This window comes from Staurois parvus, unplaced genomic scaffold, assembly GCF_062004578.1.
Source record: "Staurois parvus isolate SC_StPar_1 unplaced genomic scaffold, SC_StPar_1.0 ptg000287l, whole genome shotgun sequence".
NCBI classification, from domain to species: Eukaryota; Metazoa; Chordata; class Amphibia; order Anura; family Ranidae; genus Staurois; species Staurois parvus.
In genome coordinates, this window is record NW_028318083.1 from 32,705,001 (window position 1) to 32,717,720 (window position 12,720).

At 38.4% G+C, this 12,720-nt stretch overlaps 1 protein-coding gene across 1 annotated transcript in view; it reads right to left on the reverse strand.

Annotated features, from left to right (window-relative positions):
• Positions 1-12,720, reverse strand: part of TSHZ1 (teashirt zinc finger homeobox 1) — a 166,207-nt gene that overhangs the window by 23,115 nt on the left and 130,372 nt on the right. The gene's annotated exons all lie outside the window — the stretch shown is intronic.

Sequence of the window (12,720 nt, forward strand, 5' to 3'; positions counted from 1 at the left end):
TGAGTTTGCATGTTCTGCTTGTGGGTTTCTTGCCACACTCCAAAGACATGCTGGTAGGTTAACTGGCTCCTGTCTAAATTGGCCCTAGTATGTGTATGTATGAATGTGAGTTGGGGACCTTAGATTGTACTCCTTGAGGGTTAGGGACTGATGTGAATGTACAGTATATGTGTAAAGCACTGAGTAAATTAACGATGATATATAAGTACCTTAGATTGTAAGCTCCGAGGAGCAGGGCCCTCCTAACACTCTTGTATTGAATTGTATTGTCTCCCTTTATATTGTAAAGCACTGAGCAAACTGTTGGAGCTATATAAATCCTGTATAATAATAATAAGTACCTATAATAATAAATCCAGTATTTTTCTGTGGTCACAAGAACAGGAGGTGAGGGGAAACTTTCCAATAAGGACAACAGATGATAACTTTTTGAGAGAAGAATTTTCCTTGTTTGGAAAGATTTTTCTTTTACTTCTGCTTGTGTCTTTGGGACAGAAAGAAAAGTAAAATCTCCCTGGTAGTACACAGACAGCAAAAAAATAATCTGACAGAGTTTTAACCCTTCCCTTTTATAAAAGGTTAGTGTGTGTCACTTTTTCTTTCTGCCCATGTCCCACTAAGGAGACACAACGTGAAGTGAGAAGCCTCTCTAAGTGAAATTAAAGCTCCACAAAGACCACTGTAAAATTTCACTTCCTATCCTGGTGGCATAAACAGGAAAAAATAGAAATGGTGAATCTTCCCAATGGGACGCAGACAGGAAAGAATTGTATGGATTGTAATACAATCCAAAACGATTAAAAAAAAAATTTTGGTTACAGATACCTTTTACTTTATTTTCTCTATAAGGGCCTAAAGCGGAACAGGACTATAATTACTATACAAGGTACAGTAAAAAAAAGAACCACCAAATGTGAAAATTGTGAGAAAAAGTCCAAAAGACATACTAGTCGCTGGCATTCGCTCAATAAAGAACATTTGTGTGCACAGAGCTGAGCCCCAGACAGACATAAATGAAGGTAGTTTTATATTCATTATTAAATTAAAGTGGTTCTAAAGGTAGAAGGATTTTTACCTTAATGCATTCTATGCATTAGGATAACAAACCTTCTGGGTACAGCTCCCCCCCCCCCTTTATACTCACCGGAGCCTGATCGCGATCCATCGATGTGCATGAGAGTGGCAGCTCTCCCAGGTCTCGGTCTCCACATTGGCTCACACAGCAGTGGGAGCCATTGGTTCCTGATGCTGTAAATCACAGCCAGTGAGCCAATGAGGAGAGAGCAGGAAGCAGAGCTGAGCCACACTCTGTTTGTGAATGGACAATGTCCATTCACAGCTATGTGGCTCAAGAGCAAGCCTGCTATTGGCATGCTATTGGAAGCACTTAGCTGAGAGCCAGGACCACCAGTAGGTAACCAAAAAAGAAGAGGATCGGGGCTGCTCTGTGCAAAACCATTGCACAGAGCAGGCAAGTATAACATGTTTGTTATTTTTATTTTTTAAAAGGACCTATAAGGACCTGAACTTGTTTTGGAATCAGCCATTTGCAATCTCCTTTACAGCAGCATTGAAAGTTGGTGAGGAAGGGGTAGGACTGGGAGCCAATCAGCTGTAATGCATGCAATTGTGTTGACAAGGAATGTGCTGAAATGAGAAATGAGTAGAGGCATGACCCCAAGAGCCAGCTGCTGCTCTTTCCCTATTCTATTAGCAGACTCGGGGTAAAGTGAAGATGACAATGTATTCCTTAGTTATAAGTGATATCTTCCACCAGGTTGTGCTGTGTGGCAGGGCTCTGTAAATCTCAAAAATGGATGGGCAGAAATACAAATACTTTAATAAAACCACTACCTTCTACGTATTTCACCTGTGTATTTACATGTTTGCCTGCAGTTCAGCTTTAGTCTTTTAAACATTTTTTATTACTTTTTAAAAATATAGATTTTTAGCCACCTATCTCAAAAAGTTTATTAATATAGGGAAGCCCGCTCACACTGTTGTTTACAATAAATGCAACAAATGGGCATCAATATTTACAAAAGAAACCAAAAAGTAGGATAGCTACTTTCCCCATCTTTTTTTATTCACATATTATAAAAGAATGATCATATTGGGGTTGATTTTCTAGGAATAGAGACTGTTCACTTTGGAAAGCGTGTGTTATCCTTGAAAGTAAACATTTATCTAGCTTTAGTGAATAATTGTGTTCAATTTATTCTTCCATTCACATGCAAGCAAAAAGATTCCCCTTGACGCGATTGGGTAGTCAATGTGAGCACAGTTTCACCTTATTTATAAAGCTAAGTGTGTTTACACTTTCCAAAGAAAACCACTTTGCTACATGAAGGGCCCATGTACACTGGCTTAAAAAAACTCTGATCCTAGAGGAGTTTATCGCTTTGCCTGTAGAAGCAGCGCAGTGTTATCCTATCTGTCCATGCACATAAGTGTTTAGAGGCAGAAAAAAAACCTTCTGCTTTGCATTTTTTAAAGCAGTTTTCTGCCAGAAAAAAATGCCAAATGCTCCTAAACGCTAGCACAAAAAAACACTTCAAATTAGCATTTTTGTTTCTGCCAGGAACGCTGACATTTTTTTAAGCCAGTGTGCATGGACCCAAATACTCTATATATGTTAACAGGACAGGGATTTGCACACACACTACTGCTAAGTGAAATGTTTAGAATATGGGCAGCACAGTGAATAAAGGGTTAGCACTCCTGCCTAGCAGCACGTTTGTTCGAAACCCAACCACGGCACCACCTGCCTGGAGTTTGCATGTTTTCCCTGTGCCTGCGTGGGTTTTCTCCGGGTACTTTGGTTTCCTCCCACACTCCAAAGACATGCTGGTAGGTGAATTGGCTCCTGTCTAAATTGGCCCTAGTACATGTATGTATGAATGTGAGTTAGGGACCTTATATTGTATGCCCCTTGAGGGTTAGGGACCGATGTGAATGTACAATATACAGTCATGGCCGAAATTGTTGGCACCCTTGATATTTTTCCTGAAAATCAAGTATTTCACACAAAAAAGGTATTGCATTAACACATGTTTTGCTATACACATGTTTATTCCCTTTGTATGTATTGGAACAAATATAAAACAGAGGCAGAAAAGCAAATATGACATAATGTCACACAAAACCCCAAAAATGGGCTGGACAAAAGTATTGGCACCCTTAACTTAATATTTGGTTGCACACCCTTTGGAAAACATAACTGAAATCAGTCGCTTCCTATAACCATCAATAAGCTTCTGACACCTCTCACCCGGAATTTTGGACCACTCTTCCTTTGCAAACAGCTCCAGGTCTCTCTTATTGGAAGGACACCTTTTCCCAACAGCAATTTTAAGATCTCTCCACAGGTGTTCAATGGGATTTAGATCTGGGCTCATTGCTGGCCACTTCAGAACTCTCCAGCGCTTCTTTGCCATCCATTTCTGAGTGCTTTTTGACGTATGTTTGGGGTCATTGTCCTGCTGGAAGACCCAGGATCTTGGACGCAAACCCAGCTTTCTGACACTGGGCCCTACAGTGCGACCCAAAATCCTTTGGTAATCCTCAGATTTCATGATGCCTTGCACACAGTCAAGGCACCCAGTGCCAGAGGCAGCAAAACAACCCCAAAACATCATTGAACCTCCACCATATTTTACCGTAGGTACTGTGTTTTGTTCTTTGTAGGCCTCATTCCGTTTTCGGTAAACAGTAGAATGATGTGCTTTACCGAAAAGCTCTATCTTGGTCTCATCTGTCCACAAGACGTTTTCCCAGAAGGCTTTTGGCTTACTCAAGTACATTTTGGCAAACTGTAGTCTTGCTTTTTTATGTCTCTGTGTCAGCAGTGGGGTCCTCCTGGGTCTCCTGCCATAGCGTTTCATTTCATTTAAATGTCGACGGATAGTTCGCGCTGACACTGATGCTCCCTGAGCCTGCAGGACAGCTTGAATGTCTTTGGAACATGTTTGGGGCTGCTTATCCACCATCCGGACTATTCTGCGTTGCAATCTTTCATCAATTTTCCTCATCCGTCCACGACCAGGGAGATTAGCTACAGTGCCATGGGTTGCAAACTTCTTGATAATGTTGCGCACTGTGGACAAAGGCAAATCTAGTTCTCTGGAGATGGACTTGTAACCTTGAGATTGTTGATATTTTGCCACAATTTTGGTTCTCAGGTCCTCAGACAGTTCTCGTCTCCTCTTTCTGTTGTCCATGCTTAGTGTGGCACAGACAGACACACAATGCAAAGGTTAAGTGAACGTCTCTCCTTTTTATCTGCTTTCAGGTGTGATTTCTATATTGCCCACACCTGTTACTTGCCCCAGGTGAGTTTACAGGAGCATCACATGCTTGTAACATTCTTATTTATCCGCAGTTGTGAAAGGGTGCCAATACTTTTGTCCAGCCCATTTTTGGAGGTTTGTGTGACATTATGTCGAATTTGCTTTCTTTCCTCCCTTTTTTTGTTTTGTCCCAATACACACAAAGGGAATAAACATGTGTATAGCAAAACATGTGTTAATGCAATACGTTTCGTGAGAAATACATGATTTCCTGGAGAAATATCAAGGGTGCCAACAATTTCGGCCATGACTGTATATATATATATATATATGTGTGTGTGTGTAAAGCGCTGCGTAAACTGATGTATATAAGTACCTGTAAAAAAATAATAAATAAATAATACACCTGCACAATGTCAAAAAGTGGTGGATCACAAAAGTTTACCATGGGGCAGCAGGAAGTCATCATTAGAAAAGGTCATGGGTACCATAAATTGATTCCTGGACTTCTGCCTAAGAGGACCGTAGTAAAACTTCCTAAACAACACACTGAAGAAGGGAACCTAGCCTATAGTTTTTCCTTTTTATGTCCAATATTAATCTACTTAGAAAAATGTATTCCGTATTATTATTTTCATATAACAAGCTTCCTCAATCCAACGTAAAAGTGTCAACAAAAAATATTTAGTCCTTTTCATTAATTTGCAAATGAGATATACATGAATGGCTGGAGTGAATGTCACATAAAATGTACATTTCCTGTTAAAGTGCAATATAAAATATTTTATGCCCCAAAATTAAAAGGAAGGTAATATTTATGTCTCCCGAAGAGTTAGTACTTGACATAGATTTTGTGCTTATATTCATGCTCTCAAAAAGACTTTTTTCCTAGCTTCTAGGTCTTGTGCTAAAATATTAAGAATAATCATTCTAGACATATATATAAAGCCCAGCACTTATAGCCCGGAGTGTAATTCTGCTATTCCAGCAGCTTGAAGCTTTGTTTCAGGGGTCTAGTTCAACTCAATCAACTTAGACTCTGCCTATTTATTTTATACAGACCCTGCAGGTAAAGTAGGATATGCATTTGGACACACACCACAAAGACAGAAAAACCTTTTTGAAATCTGAAACAGATAAAACTAGCGCTATCTAATTTCATATAGATTTTTTTTAAAATATATTAAAAAAGTGAAGTTGGGGATCTTGAACATTATATAATATTGAGCTTAATAAAACAATTCAACATGTTATTGACAACTGAATGGAAATTGTTGTATATACTATGAAGAATCTGATTTAAGGAGCTTTTATACTATGCAGTTTTTTTTCTATATATATTTAAATTTTCTAAAAGTATAAAAAAAGTTGTATCTTGGTTTTTAGAAAGCAAAATAGACTAGTTCCCAGTGAGTGTGTTGTGAGAACTAGGATGCAAATAGGCATCTTGCAATTAATTTGTTATGCAAATGTCTCCCTGATATCCATCAGTCATAGTGCATAAGGTGCCCATCATACAATGCCTTGCATTTTTACAGGGTTACTTGACATTCAGTGTATTTATAGTGGCATAAACTAAAGAAAAAATTAATCGTAGGAAAATCTAGTGGTTGGTTAGAAATTTTAATCCAGTTGACTATTGTTCACACAATTTTCAGAATTAAAAGAAAAAGTCGAAGTCATAATTTGATTGTTTTAGAAATTCACAAATTGATAATCCATATTTGCCTATAAAATTGATACTGAATTCAAGAACATTCAATATAAGAAGAGTGGGGTCGATTTACTAAAACTGGAAAGTGCAAAATCTGGTGCAGCTCTGTATAGATACCAGTCAGCCTTCAGTTTGTTTTTTGTCAAAGCTGAATTGAACAAACTGAAGTTAGAAGCTGACTGACTATCATGCACAGGTGCACCAGATTTTGCACTCTCCAGTTTTAGTAAATCAACCCAATGGGGTATATTTATTAAAACTGGAGCACTCAGAATTTGGCGCAGCTGTGCATGGTAGTCAATCAGCTTCTAACTTCAGCTTGTTCAATTCAGATTTAGCACCAAATTTTGCACTCTTCAGGATTAGTAAATAACCCCCAATGAGTATGTCTAACCTAGAATGCCGACTAGGCCAAAATATAGACAAGATGACATTAGATTGTACAATTTGCTAATGCTTAGCAACATTTAGTGGACACAATAGGGATATGTGGGAATCCCATTTTAAGCTGTGTTGCCTTTGTTACTGGGATAAACAAAGTGCTACCAAGCAACACTGCATAAGGGCTTTAGGAATTATTAACCGAATCTGAACAGGATGCAACTTGCAAGTTCGCAACTGAAGTCAAGCACTGTCCCTCTGGTTGATGGGAGATGTCAGGGTTCCGAGTGACCCAACAACTGCTGCTTTCCAGACCACACTGAAACATGTAGTTCTCCAAAAGATACAAACTCCCCATCTCTGTGTGTGTGTATGTATATATATATATATATATACACACACACACATACATATACACACACATATATATATATATATAATTTATTTATTTTTAAACTGCATTTAGCACATCAGAAACTAGTAAGTGCAATTTAACTTCATATAATTAAAACAGAGAACAAGGAAACTAAAATAGCAACCAATGCAGCTTGCTAGTAGCTTAAAAAAATAATTTCCATTTTATTTCAATCACACATAATAAAAGATACACCAACCTTACAAAACATGCCACATAAATGCATAATAAATGATGTTTCTTTTAAATATTCTTCATAGACAATAGCACTTAAGAAGGTAGATTGAAAAGATGCTGTCTTTAACCAATCTTTGATATATAATCTACTACGTCATTTCATTTAGAAAAACCCTAAGGTCATGTAACACACTTTCTCTGTCATTTGTAAGTACATTAACTCGGTGGCCATGCGACAGTGAAATTATTATAATGGGCTGCTAAAATGGGTCAGGCACACACTGCATTTTATCTCAGCTTCAAACAACAGAGAGAATACAGTCCAAATCAAACATGACAGCATTATCATCCCCGCTGCATGCCTCACTTTCCCAAAGCATTTCCAGTCAACAGGAGGAGAGAAGATATGCAATATTTTTCAGTTTCATTTTTTTTTTAATTATGTCCTCAAGAAAATCATTACATTGAACCAGAAAAAGGCATTATTTTTATGGTATTTTCTGCACTCTTCTGAGGAGATGTAGCGTTTTAGAACGTAACCCTCCCAGGCAAACAATCATTAAGTAATGAGCATAGGACTATGTGATCTGTTTACAAAAGGCATTTGCACCATTTACCTAGTGCTAAGATACTATTATTTGTTTTTGATATGTTTTGCTTATCAATAGTCCTATCTATATTTATTTATAACCAAAAAAGCCATAGTGTACTGGATAACGTGGAACAGCATTTAAGTCATTAAAATTTAAAAAAGAGATATTACCCTTACAATAATTCCACTTACGTCAGGCTTATCACAGTATACTAAATCTCTAAAATGATCAAAGCGAAGGCACTCGCAGCACCCCCTGACAAGTCACATTGCGGATCCCACATTGCATAGTCACCTTTCATATCTGTAAACTCCCTCCCAGGAGGAGGTATAGTGATATACCTGACCCAAGGGATTATTGTAAGTGCAATATCACTTTTTAACATTTCATTTAATTACATGATGTTCTGGCTACTTGCTGCACTTGGTACTTTGATGCTTGTTTTTTAGTTTGCTACTTGATCTTGTTCTTGGAATTACAACACAGCAAGGATTGTCACAACCACACTTTTAATATTACTGGCATATACAAATAAAAAAAAATGTAATTTGTTTGGCTGAACCTGGTTGCACTATTCACTAAATCCGGCCATAGATGAATCGGATTTTGGCCGGCTCAGCAGGGACTGGCTGAGATTTGATGTATCTATGGGCAGGGCCTGTCAGGTTTTTTTTACATGCATTTACTGCCAGTGGATATAGCCACTACCAGTAATCATTGTGTTCTGCTGGCAGGGAAGGCTCCCCTTTCTCCGCATTTTAGAAGAATGCTGGAATATTCTAAGCAGCTATACGCAACAGAGACATTCCTTTTCGTTTGCATTGTATGTACTGTAATTCTATGGAGCTAATTTACTAACTGAATACCAACTGCTTATATTTAAAAATGTCTAAAGAAGACCTTCAAAATGCACCTTAACACAATTTCATAGCCTCTACAATAATAACCAGCACAATGGAACCATAATAAATTGTTAGTGTCTCAGACTACTAATTACTATCTTCAAAAGATGCCTTTGATATCTTCTATTTAGAGGTCCCAAAACAATGGCAAATTGACAGCTGGGAGTCACAGATAATGCTACCCTGTCCTTTTGGGCCACAAAATAAAATAGGTTGTTATAGCTATTATAATAATTTTTAATCTTGCAATTTCACCATCTGTTTTAGACTCAGAAGAAAGCTGAACTAAAAAAGTAGACTTAGATCAGTTTAATGTCCATTTAAAGCTGTCACACACATAACAACTTGTTTGTACAATCTCCTTTAGATCTAACAGCTTTGTAGTGCAAGGACCTGCCTTGTTTAATCCAAATTGAAGGACAGTTTAGACTTTACATACCACAGTTTGGCAAATTTAAAGTAGATTGTATAGATTGTACATTCAGAATGTGAGGTGTGTGGCCAGCTTAAGATATGTTTGAGATCAGTTTAGGATGTGTTTGAGATGTATTAATATTGGTCTCTATGGAGAAATTGAAGCTATGTGATGCATGGGAAAAGCATTAGTAAATGCAAGTGTATGCTACACCACTGATCCACTTCAAAATTCAAATGCATCCATCGAAAGGGCTTTACAATTTAGGTTAAAATAAAAACACAAATTTTCACATATTTGCTTGTATACTAGCCTTAAAGATGTAATCTGCCTATAGAGTGATATTTATATAATCGTCATAGCATAATTAAGTCAGCTAGTAAGACAAATTTAGCCAAAACCATTATCCAACCATGTTTTTTTTTTTAATTATCCTTGCACGTGATTGGGTATTCTTTGCAAAGTGAATTTTCACCACATACACTATAGCAAGTGAAAATTCTCTTGCAAAGGCAACAGTCTATTTGCCTTTAGTAAATCAACCCCTAATTATCAACTCACTAAACCAGCAAGTGTAAATTTTATTTGATGCACTAGAAGTTCTTGTAACAAATTTTGTATCATAACAGTCATTTAAAATGCAAATGAACAAATATTCATGCCTGCTGTTTTTAATCAATGAATAAGACCTCTGAAACCTCTAAATCTACATGGCAACATATGTTAAAAGGAATTTGTAAAAAAAAACAAAAAACAGTTGGACATACAGCAGTTAACTAATTAGATAAAGTAACACATTCATGTTAAGTCTATTTCAATTTAAATTACAGTGTAATACAGCATTTATTTTGGGTGTAGCAATGATGAATTATTCTCTGTGTTATTTAGATATCCTGGGCTCTGACTCCGAAAGCCGGGTGTGTATCTTTCTTAAACAGTATTGGAGATTTTAATAAAAAGGTACTGTAACTGCTTATTTCCACTCTTTAATACAGGGGTAAGCAACCATGGAGGGCTAGAAATCTGAACAATATGAAAGAGAACAAAGATCACCAGGGTGAAGTACACTTTTTTTAAGGTGATAAATTGGCAAGGCCCCATCAATCACTAAGGAAGTGGTTATTAGTAAGTAACTCAGAGTGTAGGGGTCAGGAGTAAGTAACACAGAGGCTAGTAGTATGCAACACATAGTGAAGGCATCAGAAGTAGGGAATTAAGAGTTCAGAGGTCAATAGTATGTAACAGAATGCAGGAGTCAGGAGTAAGTAATGCAGATGCCAGTAGTATGTAAAGCACAGTACATGAGTCAGGAGTAAGTTACTCAGAGAGCAGGGGTCAGTAGCATGCAATGCAGATTTCAGAGGCCAGGAGTAATGCACAGTGTAGAGGTCAGTAGTATGTACCACACAGTGCAGAGGTCAAGAGTAAGTAATGCATAATGCATTCTGTTATTGCTTTTTACTGTTGTTTATTGGATTTCAAGAGCTTCTTGATTGTATCTAAGTCTCAGCCCTTAACCATTTCCTGCACTCAGGCAGCTGCCAAAATAATGCCGATGAAATGCTGATGATGCTGGCAGGTACACACACACACTTCTGCACTGTAAACAAGTACACACACACTTCTGCACTGTAGACAGGTACACACACACTTCTGCACTGTAGGCAGGTACACACACACCTCTGCACTGTAGACAGGTACACACACACTTCTGCACTGTAGGCAGGTACACACACACTTCTGCACTGTAGGCAGGTACACACACACTTCTGCACTGTAGACAGGTACACACACACTTCTGCACTGTAGGCAGGTACACACACCTCTGCACTGTAGACAGGTACACACACACTTCTGCACTGTAGACAGGTACACACACTTCTGCACTTTAGGCAGGTACACACACACTTCTGCACTGTAGACAGGTACACACACACTTCTGCACTGTAGACAGGTACACACACACTTCTGCACTGTAGGCAGGTACACACACACTTCTGCACTGTAGACAGGTACACACACACTTCTGCACTGTAGGCAGGTACACACACACTTCTGCACTGTAGACAGGTACACACACACTTCTGCACTGTAGGCAGGTACACACACTTCTGCACTGTAGACAGGTACACACACTTCTGCACTTTAGGCAGGTACACACACACTTCTGCACTTTAGGCAGGTACACACACCTCTGCACTGTAGACAGGTACACACACCTCTGCACTGTAGACAGGTACACACACTTCTGCACTGTAGGCAGGTACACACACCTCTGCACTGTAGACAGGTACACACACTTCTGCACTGTAGACAGGTACACACACTTCTGCACTGTAGACAGGTACACACACTTCTGCACTGTAGACAGGTACACACACTTCTGCACTGTAGGCAGGTACACACACCTCTGCACTGTAGACAAGTACACACACTTCTGCACTGTAGACAGGTACACACACTTCTGCACTGTAGACAGGTACACACACTTCTGCACTGTAGGCAGCAGAAAACTGCCCATCACTCTTATAACACTGCCATCCTGGCACTGACCACCTAGCACACTGCTGCACTTTCACCCACTTCCAGCCTGCTGGGACCTGCTCTGCATGTGTTCCCCTGGCCCAGCAGACCTTCAGCCTCCTTCCCCTTTTAACATGTAACACTTTGTAGTCTGGCAGCGTTGGCGGTGCCTTTTAAAAACTTTCCATAAAGTTTAGTCTGCTTGTTACATAGGCAAAATCTCTGCATTATTATTCATTACTTATAAAACACCTTGGATTTACACAGTGCTTTACTTATATATAGTACATTCACATCAGTTTCTGCCCTCAGAGAGTTTACAATCTAAGGCCCCTAACTCGTATTCATACATACACATACTAGGGCCAATTTAGATCTATTTAACCTACCAGTATGTCTTTGGAGTATTGGAGGAAACAAGAGTACCCAGAATAAACCCATGCAGGCACAGGGAGAACATGCAAACTCCAGGCAGGCAGTGCCATGATAAGGATTTGAACTGATAACCCTAGTGCTGCTAGGTGGAAGTGCTAACCGCTGCCTTTAGAATTGAATTTAAGACTACTGAATTCTTGTGACATGCATTTCCGCATATATGGACTGTATTTGTTTTGTGTAGTGATGGCGGTGCTTGACATAATCAGTTGGTAAAATATATATCTAATTGTCGTGGTTAAAAAAATAATTAAAAAAAAGACTTGCATACCCGAACACCCTAAGTTTTGGATGCTTAGGGCACTCAAGCAGATGAATAGATGAAAGTGTGGAGGCCTCTAGTTGCCTGCATTTAAATACTGCTGTTAGATTACGCACATTGATCTCTATCCAGATGTACTATGCCAATCAACTTATTTGAAGCTTTTTACAGAGTATGCAAATCACATAAAGATTTCACAGCTAAACAGTTGTTAGGAATATTCTAGGACCAGATGAAGTAACAATAAGATGGATACACCACCAATACTTTTGAGATGAATAGATAGAAAAAACGTTCCCCATGAAAACTATCCTGGCAGCAAATGTTATTATATATCATGCAACATAAACATACCATCTTTAATCTGATTAGGAGAGATGGGTACCACATCAGATCACTGGTATAAAGTACAGTTTTACTATTGGAAAAAGAAAAGCATAACACTACTAAAAACAACAAAAATGAACAAAAAAAAAAAGAGAAAAATCACAAAAATGATAATACAGAATGTGGAATTTCTAAAAACGAAACTCTATTTTTCACACGGGCACAAATAAAGCAGCATGTCCCTCTACAAAATTCTCCAAACAAATACTGTAAAGAATGCTAGAGTA